General features: G+C 41.0%; 1 non-coding gene across 1 annotated transcript; it reads right to left on the reverse strand.

The window, feature by feature from the left end:
• Positions 1 to 5,344: 5,344 nt before the first annotated feature.
• Positions 5,345 to 5,451, reverse strand: LOC120274188. The gene has a single exon (XR_005540723.1). It is a non-coding gene; the product is annotated as a small nucleolar RNA R71 (small nucleolar RNA).
• Positions 5,452 to 8,917: the final 3,466 nt, after the last annotated feature.

The raw sequence follows: 8,917 nt of genomic DNA on the forward strand, positions 1-8,917 counted from the left end.
TGAGTCTTCTCTTCCCGGGGTTTCGCAACACATGATTTTCGGGTGACTTATTTTTTGAAAGTCTTTTTCTCAAACTTCTTCTCCTTGGGCTAGGACTAGGACTTGTCCGTCTCCTGCACGGTAAATAACTGCAAATCCACCAAAGCTTCTACAGTCACTATGGCAGATATTAAGTCCTTTGCTCCTTGCTGCCTCACTTTAATTTGGGCCCAATTTTGGAGATCAATCAAGGAGTTAAACAACTTTTCTTCTTCGGACATGTCTTTGATATTGGGCAACAATGATGTGAACTCCTTCACATAGTCCCGGACAGTCTCGGTATGGTTGAGTTTCTTCAAGGCCATCCTTGTTTTCATGAATTATTACAGGGAGGAATTGTTCATGCAATCTTTCTTCAATTCCAGGCAAGAAATGAAGGTAGTCTGACCCACATGAGCATTATTGATTAGTGCATTTCATATCATTATTATATTTACCTCTGAGTTATATTTTGGTTGTCTTTTAGCATCTTTGTATATATTCGATACCATTATGGGTATTTTTGTGTTTATTGTGCAAAATATTAAGGTTTGGGACAATAGAAGTGAATTTAGAAGAAAAATTGGTAAAAGAACACCATTTGCTAAGTGTTCAAGCTAAGCACGGTCTAAGCATGATCGTACTTCTTGGCCATGCTTATTGCTGGTTTCAAGAGGATTGAGCAATAATGCAAGCACGGGTGTGTTCTAGGGCAAACACGGGCGTGCTCTCTCCAAGTGCATTTCTTTGGATTTGGAAGTTCCTTCTTCTCATCTGAAGCACAATTTCTCTGCTTCTTTCACGAGTGTGCTTCAGTTGAATATGGGCAGAGCACGACCGTGCTTTCCCCATGCATTCCTCTGCCTGGACACTTAGCCAAATTGTGACAAATGTTTGAGAAAACATGGCTTGAAAAATACCTTTTTATGCCTAGATCTAAGGTTTTGAAGAGGGTTCTTGGCCAGAGTCTTCTCCTCCACTTAGAGAGATTTGAAGTAGACTTTAGGCATTCTTCACCACACTTTCTAGGGAGATCAAGGATTGTTTAAGGTATATTAAGGAGTGAGGTTCAAACCATCAAGGAAGTTCTTAGAGCTCATTTGAGAAGATTTTGCTTTGAAGAGGGAGTCGTGCATGTACAATGTTTTGTATCTCTTTCTTTTTCTCATTTGTATGAACTCATGAGGGGCTAACCATTTCACAGTGCCCCAGGTTTATGAACCATAATGCTTAGTATACTTTGATTTACTTGTTTTCAATGACTATGGAGTTTTATTATGTTATGTTAAATCTTGTGTCGTATAACTTAATGTGCTTGAATTGCATAGTTGTAATTGTAAAACTTGACATGTGTTGAATGTTATAGTTATAACTGCCTTGTGTGATTGCAAAACTTGACGTGTATGAGACCTGTAGTTACATTTGCAAAACTTGACATAGTAGAGAGCCATAGATATGATATTGCTAGTGAGCACATTACCCATATAAGAACCTTAAAATGTACCTGATAATCATTTAAAGCAAGCTAGTACAATAGTGACTTAGGAATTATTCCTGAGCAATACTTCTCATTGATTACAAAAACCTTTCCTATGTCCACCTGTTCTTTCCATCTTTCTTATCATTCTTCCTTAGTTTAATCACATTCAACCCAATTGTTAATCGGCTAGAGATTAGAAGAGTAATTAGTACTAGGAGTCCTAGTCCCTATAGTTTGACAACCCTACCCTTCACGGGGTATCATTTTATTACTAGTTACAATCCATGCACTTGTGGAAACTATACATCAATCATTATTCTAGGGCGTTCTCCAACAAAGTTTGGCATCTCCAGTCAGGTACATGCCCACTAGTTAGACCTTCTCTGCCTCATGGTCGTTGGCCGCTTTAAAATATTCATCCATGTCCCAAAGGAAATTCTCCAAGGTCTTGGCATCTAGACAACATCGAATGATGATTGTTCCGACACCTTGACACGTGCCCCACCCTGCGCTCATGTTTAGAAAGCTTGTATCTTTTAAAAGATTGACTTTCACCACAAGGGATCAGACTTTCACAGAAAGAACTTCAATGGAATAACAGAGAACTCCCACTCGAATGAACATTTCTTAATACCTTTGTCACGAAGGCATAAAAGAAACATATTCCTCAAAGAAGCAGCCCTACTAGAACTTCAAGTTGTCCCACATGTTTATCGAGAAGCCCATCCTTTATTCTAGACGGTCCAACTAATCTTTGGTTCTTATAGCCATCATGTGAACCCATAGCTCTGATACCACTTGTCATAGCCCAATTTGGGAGGGAGGTTACTTTTTGATACTTAGAAAATTTTCTTGCGTCACCTTTGGCTATATGCCGTAATGCTGTTCACATTAGATACCAACCCAAATTTCTTGCCATAAGTATGGAACAAGCAAGCAAAAGCATAACCAAATAAAAGCCTTCCACCCTTACAATTTCTTTTTCATGAATCCGAATTTTTTTGACACATGTTACAAAACTTCGCCCAAAGGTTTTATTAGTCTAAGTTACAAAGGAGTTACAAAGAAAGTATACAAATCGATTAACACAAGGCATCCTTTTGCAACATTTCTCATCACCTACCAAGTGTCCACGAGAACCAACTCTAACTACCCACGGCAATCCCTCAACCACCTGTCTGTATGGCGTTTATTGTACATGCGCGTATGTTTGTCCGAGTGTGCGCCGGTCTGCCTTACCTACTCGGGCAAGGCAAGTTTTGTTGGCGCTCTTGGTTATGCCCGATTGGCTCGCTTGGCTAAGGCAACTTTTCTCGGCGCCCTCTGTCACGCCCAAACCTGATAAGTGCTTGTGTATTAGAAATACGAAGTAATCGTTTCTTGCATTGAGCATTACTTTTCTCAGATTTTATCACTTATGCATGTGTATTTGTGTTCTTTTGTCCATTTAGGGTTGTGGAGACAAGCATAGAAGAAAGGAACCAAAAGTAGATCGGGGATGCGTATTGTTGATGAAATCTTGTAGTGAACAAATGCGAAGACACGAGTTGTGCTCAAAGACATATGAGTACGTGCCAACCTCCATTGTGCTCGACTGAACATACAAATTGGAGGGGCACAAAGGCAGTCACACTCATGTGTTCTGACTTGTGCAATGCTAGTAAAATCTTTGTTAATGTGATTTTATTGAAGACACAACGCGATCTACCGCATGGAAGTATGTCCGTTTATGTAGCCTCGATGAAAAGTGTGGATTCAGGAGCATTTTGGCGAAGTACTGTAGTAGTTTATTTTAGCAAATCAATATAGCAAAATTACTGTAGCAGTTACTTTTCAGAGCTCGCAGAGATTCAATTCTTGGAGATTCACACGGGCGTGTGGAAATTCCACATCCCCGTGTGGATGCTCGATTCCAGCCTTATTTAAGCCGTGACTTGAAACTTTTTGAAGGAGCCTTTTCTCATCTTTTCCCCAACTTTGGAGGTACTCGTAGCCAGGGTTTGGAGAGGCTTTGGCAAGATTTTAGAGTGGTTCTACAATCTTCAACACCACGTTCCTTCGGAAGATATTATCAAGGAAGCTTTCGTCGGTGTCGATTCTATGAGGCGTGCCTTAGGCTTGACGAGGGAATCTTTGGAGAAGACAAGACTACTCCACAAGACCATCGATATGGACTACAAGGGGGTTTTACTTATGAATTGCATGTTTTTACATTCAATTTCATTATTGGTTGTATCTTGCTCCATGGAGAGCTAAACCCCTAGTGGGTGCTTGGATTTGTAAACCCTGGGATGGTTTTGTTTCATTGACCTTTTATTTTTTCCTTTAATTGATGTTTTTAATTGAGTTCAAATTTTTAATGCTTGTTGAATTGATTTTCCCTTAGAGTGACACTAGGGTTGAGAATCCATCTTGGTAATCTTTGTGGATGAGTGATACATCATGAGGGTTAGACAAAGCAAGGTTGGAGAGGGTCGAGAGGGTGAGTCGAGAGGTCGCGGAACATCCCCTTTCCCTTCCTATGTAATTTATCCTATCTCTGTGTTCCAAGAGTTCTTTGCGGTGACAATAGAGTGAAGTGCTAAGAAAGGAACTCCGCTGAGGCTTAGTTGCGCAAGCAATAGAGTGAAGCATTGAAGTAATCCTTAGTACTGGGTCTTAATTGTAATTAGGGGTCTTTTTCCTGGACCAAAGGGTTATATCTATATTAGGGAATAGGGTTTATCAGTTAGAGTCCCCAAAGCTTCTTGCAACCACCACACAGTGTGAGATGTGAAGAGTACTCCTTTCTGTCGAGGCATAGTGTAGGGTCAGTCACGGTTGACCTTAGGTTTGGGACCGTGTGTTATAGGATTTTCACGACTCATTAAACATCAGTTAAGAGACACAATGATTGGCCTTGCACATGAAACAATAGTCCTACTGAGAGCAATGTCCGGGTGCTCTATTTTCTATTGATTGCCTATCCTATTATTCGCTTGCGTGTTTTTCTTATTTTCTTTATTTTTATTTGCAGCGATATTATTCACACCATTTTGAATCATCTTCACCATTGTTAAATAGAAATTCTTATGTTTATGATCACTATTCCCTGTGGATACGACTACCCACTTACCTTGGTACTTTATTACTTCAATAACCCGTGCACTTGCGGTACACACACAAGGGGTGTGTCAAGTTTTTGGCGCCATTGCCGGTGAATAGGCGTTTTGGAAACACTTTACACTCTTCTATTTTAGCTATTCATCACTTGTTCAATTTCACACTTTCTCATTCTTCCATCATTCTGATTTGTTTTCCTTTCTTTGGTTGCATCTCCAGGTTATGACCCGAGAAAACACTTCGACATTGGTTGAAGGTGATCAGGAAATTGGAAGAAGAATTCATAGAATGTGAAAAGAACCTATGTAAGAGCAGTTTAATCAAGATGAAATAGAAGTTGAAGGGTCTGATAATATGGCAGAACAAAATAAGCAGTAGAGGACACTCTCAGATTATGCCAGACCCGCAGTTCTTGGCACACAGTCTAGTATTGTGCGGTCAGCGATTACGGCTGAGAATTTTGAGCTTAAGCCAGGCTTCATCCAGATGTTACAGAAGTCAGCACAGTTTAATGGTTTGGCCGATGAGGATCCAAACAATCATATTGAGAACTTCTTGGAAGTGTGAGACATGCTCAAGATTAATGGTGTTACGGATGATGCTATCAAGTTAAGGGCCTTCCCATTTTTCTTGAAAGTGAGAGCGAAGCAATGGCTACATTCATTACCTAGAGCATTGATCACAACATAGGTGGAGATTGTAGAAACTTTTCTTGCCCGATATTTTCCTCTCGGAAAATCTGCGAAGCTTAGGAATGAAATATCTTATTTTGTGCAAACGTAATTGGAATCTCTTTTTGAGACATGGGATAGGTTCAAGGAGCTCCTGTAGAAATGTCCTCAATATATGTTCTCCGAGTGGATGGTCATTCAGACTTTCTATAGTGAGTTGAACCCAAGCATGAAGCAAGTATAGGTTCAAGTAACTGCTATCAGTGGAACACATAGGATAGAAAGAAGCTCGACATCTCATCAAAGAAATGGTTATGAACAGTTATCAGTGGAACACATGGGATAGAAAGAAGGTAGCCGGACTTTATGAGATTGATGTAGTCACATAATTGGCAGCCCAAGTCAAGTCATTGAGCAAGAAGTTAGACACTCTAAATTCTCCTAGAGCAGCGGCCGTGATGTGTTGTACCGGGTGTGGGGGAGGACATGTGCCATCTGATTGTCTGATTTCTATTGGTGGTAAATTCTCAATGGAATAGGTGGATTTTGTAGGCAATGTAATGAGAGGACAAGGAAACCTATATGGAAACACCTACAATCTGGGGTGGAGGAACCACCAAAACCTTTCTTGGAGTAATCAAGGGCAACAGAAGACTATGGCACCACCGGGTTTCTAACAACAACAACAAGCCCCGAACATGGAGAATAGAGTTTCAGGATTGGAAAACCGGATGACCCATTTAGAGAAGGCTTTGACTAAGTTCATTTCATCATTGGATACAAGATTTCAATCGGTTGAAGCCACACTTCGCAACCACACCGCTTCATTGCACAACTTGGAAAATCAAGTGGGCCAAATTACGAAGTTACTTTCGGAAAGACCTCAAGGGAGTTTGCCTACCAACACGGAGACAAATCCAAGAGAACATGTGAAGGAGATCAGTTTGGGAAGTGGTCGTGAAGTTGAGGGTAGGCTCCCTACCTTACAAGCCAAGAATCCCTTATCCTTCAAGGTTAAAGAATGATCAAAATGATGAGTAATACAAGAAGTTCTTGGGTCTATTCCAGCAGTTGCACATCAAAATTCCATTTGTAGAGGTGTTGTCTCAAATGCCTCGTTATGCAAAGTTTCTCAAGGATCTCTTGACCAACAAGAGGAAGTTGGAAGAGAGTGCATATGTGATTCTAGATACTTTATTTTTGGCATTGTTGCAAAAGAATATACCAAATAAGAAGAAGGACCCCATAAGCTTTATTATTCCATGCAACATTGGTAATTTGGGTGAAGAAAAGGCATTGGCAGATTCAGGTGTTAGCATCAACAGCATGCCTTATACATTCTTCTAGAAGCTAGGCTTGGGAGAGCCTAGGCCCACTCTGATGACACTTTAATTGGTGGATCAAACAGTTAGGCATCCGAGGGGTATCATTGAAGATGTACTTGTGAAAGTTGACAAGTACATATTTCCTGTAGACTTTGTAGTGTTGGATGTTGATGAGGATATCGTTATTCCGCTAATACTTGGGAGGCCATTCTTGTACACTTCCAAGGCTCTTATTGACATGGATGGCGGGGAGTTGACTTTATGAGTTGGTGATGACAAGTTGATATACCGCCTCGCCGAAGCCATGCGACATTCTCTTGATTTTGATGATACTTGTTATTTTCTTGACACTACTGATGAGTTAATTGATGAATACATGCAGAAAATGATGTGTCTCAACCCATATCATGGGGTGCTAGATTAAGAAGTGGAGAATAAAGAAGTCTTATCACTTGGTATAGAGGACAAGATGCAACCTACCTCGAGGATCATGAAGAGGATGATCTAAAAGATGAAGCGAGCAAGGAGACACCACAAGAAGCTCCCCTAGGCTAATGGGGATGTGCAAGCATGGAGTAAGAGTGACGAACCCTTGTTTGGTAACAAGCTCGATAACTCCCCCTCTACCTTGATAAGATTATGTTCATCATACTTTCAGGTTGTCGGTAAGAGGAAAACCTTCATTTATGAGCCCCCATGAGCTAAGAAGAGGCATGTAAAGCTTAGTGACGTTAAACAAGTGCTTCTTGGGAGACAACCCAAGCATTTAATGCTTTTCTAGGCCTTAGTTTAGTACTTGCATGAATAAGAGCTTTAGTGTTGGTGTCTTGATTTTTATATGCTATTGATGCGTTTTCTCATGGATTGTTATATTTTAGTGTGCTTAATTGTGATTAGCGAAGTTTCTTGGTCGTTTGAGCATGTTTTCCATGATTCTTTGGTCAATTTTTCATAGTATAGGCAGGCTCTGAGTATGTATAATTGTGCAAAAATTTTTCTATAGAGTCTATAATTTTTTTTAGTCATCCAGAGAAGACACACGACCATGTGGAATTTCCACACGGGCATGTGTCTCCATTCAAAGCTCATCCCGAGAAGACACAGGGGTGTGTTTCTACCCCAGTAAATGGCCTTGTGATGGTCACAACCGGTGGGTAATTTCCACACGGGCGTGTGTTTCTTTGTAGAGTTCTCAGACTCCATCCCGAGAAGACACTGGGCGTGTGAATGCCCCTATGGATGACCCTATGAACTACACACGGGTGTGGGTAATTTTCACACGCCTGTGTGAAACTTTGTAGAAAGTTTTCCTCCATCCTGAGAAGACACAGGGGCGTGTAAGTTCTCTTGTGAGTACCCTTGTGAGAATCCACACACCCGTTTGGAATTTACACACGGGCGTGTGGAACACTTAGCCAAATTTTCGAGTCGATAGAGAAGCCACAGTAGGTGTAGGTGCCCCTGTGGGTCGGGTACACCGGTATAGGAAATTTTCACACCACTGTGTGTTTGTGTTCAGAGACAGCCAGAGGATATCCCGAGAGCACATAGGGGCGTGTGTCTGCCCCTGCGAACGGTCCTATAAGAGTCATACGGGCGTGGATAATTTTCACACGCTCGTATGGATGTACAGAACGCCAATAGGCGCGATTTTTCTTTAATATCTAGTTACGTCTCTTCATTCTTTAACTGCCAAACACTCAAACGATGCTTTTCTTCACTCCCCCAACCCCTCGCGGTCTACTTAAAGGAATTTTAGCAAGTTTATTTACTGCATTCATAGATTTTAATCATCAGTTCTTCTGTAAGCCCTCTTTCCATTTTTCTTCACCAATATTGATTTATTTTGCCTAAATTGGTGATTGTTGCTTCTATTTCATGTTTAAATGGTTGATGCGAGCTTTTAGAAAGAATTTTGAAGGAATTTTGGATGTATTTTCGGGTTTTAGCATCTTGCCGTGTGGCTTTCACGCCCCGTGGATCCACATGGGCGTGTGGAATTTCCGCACGACCGTGTGGATTTCTACAGTATTGTTTTGAGAGTTTATTTGATCAATTTCCTTTTTGATTTTTACAGATATGGCTCCCAGAACAAAGAAAGCGGCCGGCAATCATCCTAGAAAGCATTCTCCTGAGCCAGAACACATGGAGTTTGCTATTCCCAAGAATCAGGCTTGTTTTGAGAGATTAGTGAAACTCAAGTTTGGACAGTTGAGGTTTCTAGACTTGAGTACATTGACGGAGGTAGAGGAGCTTCTCTCCATGGGTAGCTGGAAGAAATTGTTGTCTATTCGCAAGCCAGCTATCCGTATATTGACGTT

Source organism: Dioscorea cayenensis, chromosome 12 (genome assembly GCF_009730915.1).
Source record: "Dioscorea cayenensis subsp. rotundata cultivar TDr96_F1 chromosome 12, TDr96_F1_v2_PseudoChromosome.rev07_lg8_w22 25.fasta, whole genome shotgun sequence".
NCBI lineage: Eukaryota > Viridiplantae > Streptophyta > Magnoliopsida > Dioscoreales > Dioscoreaceae > Dioscorea > Dioscorea cayenensis.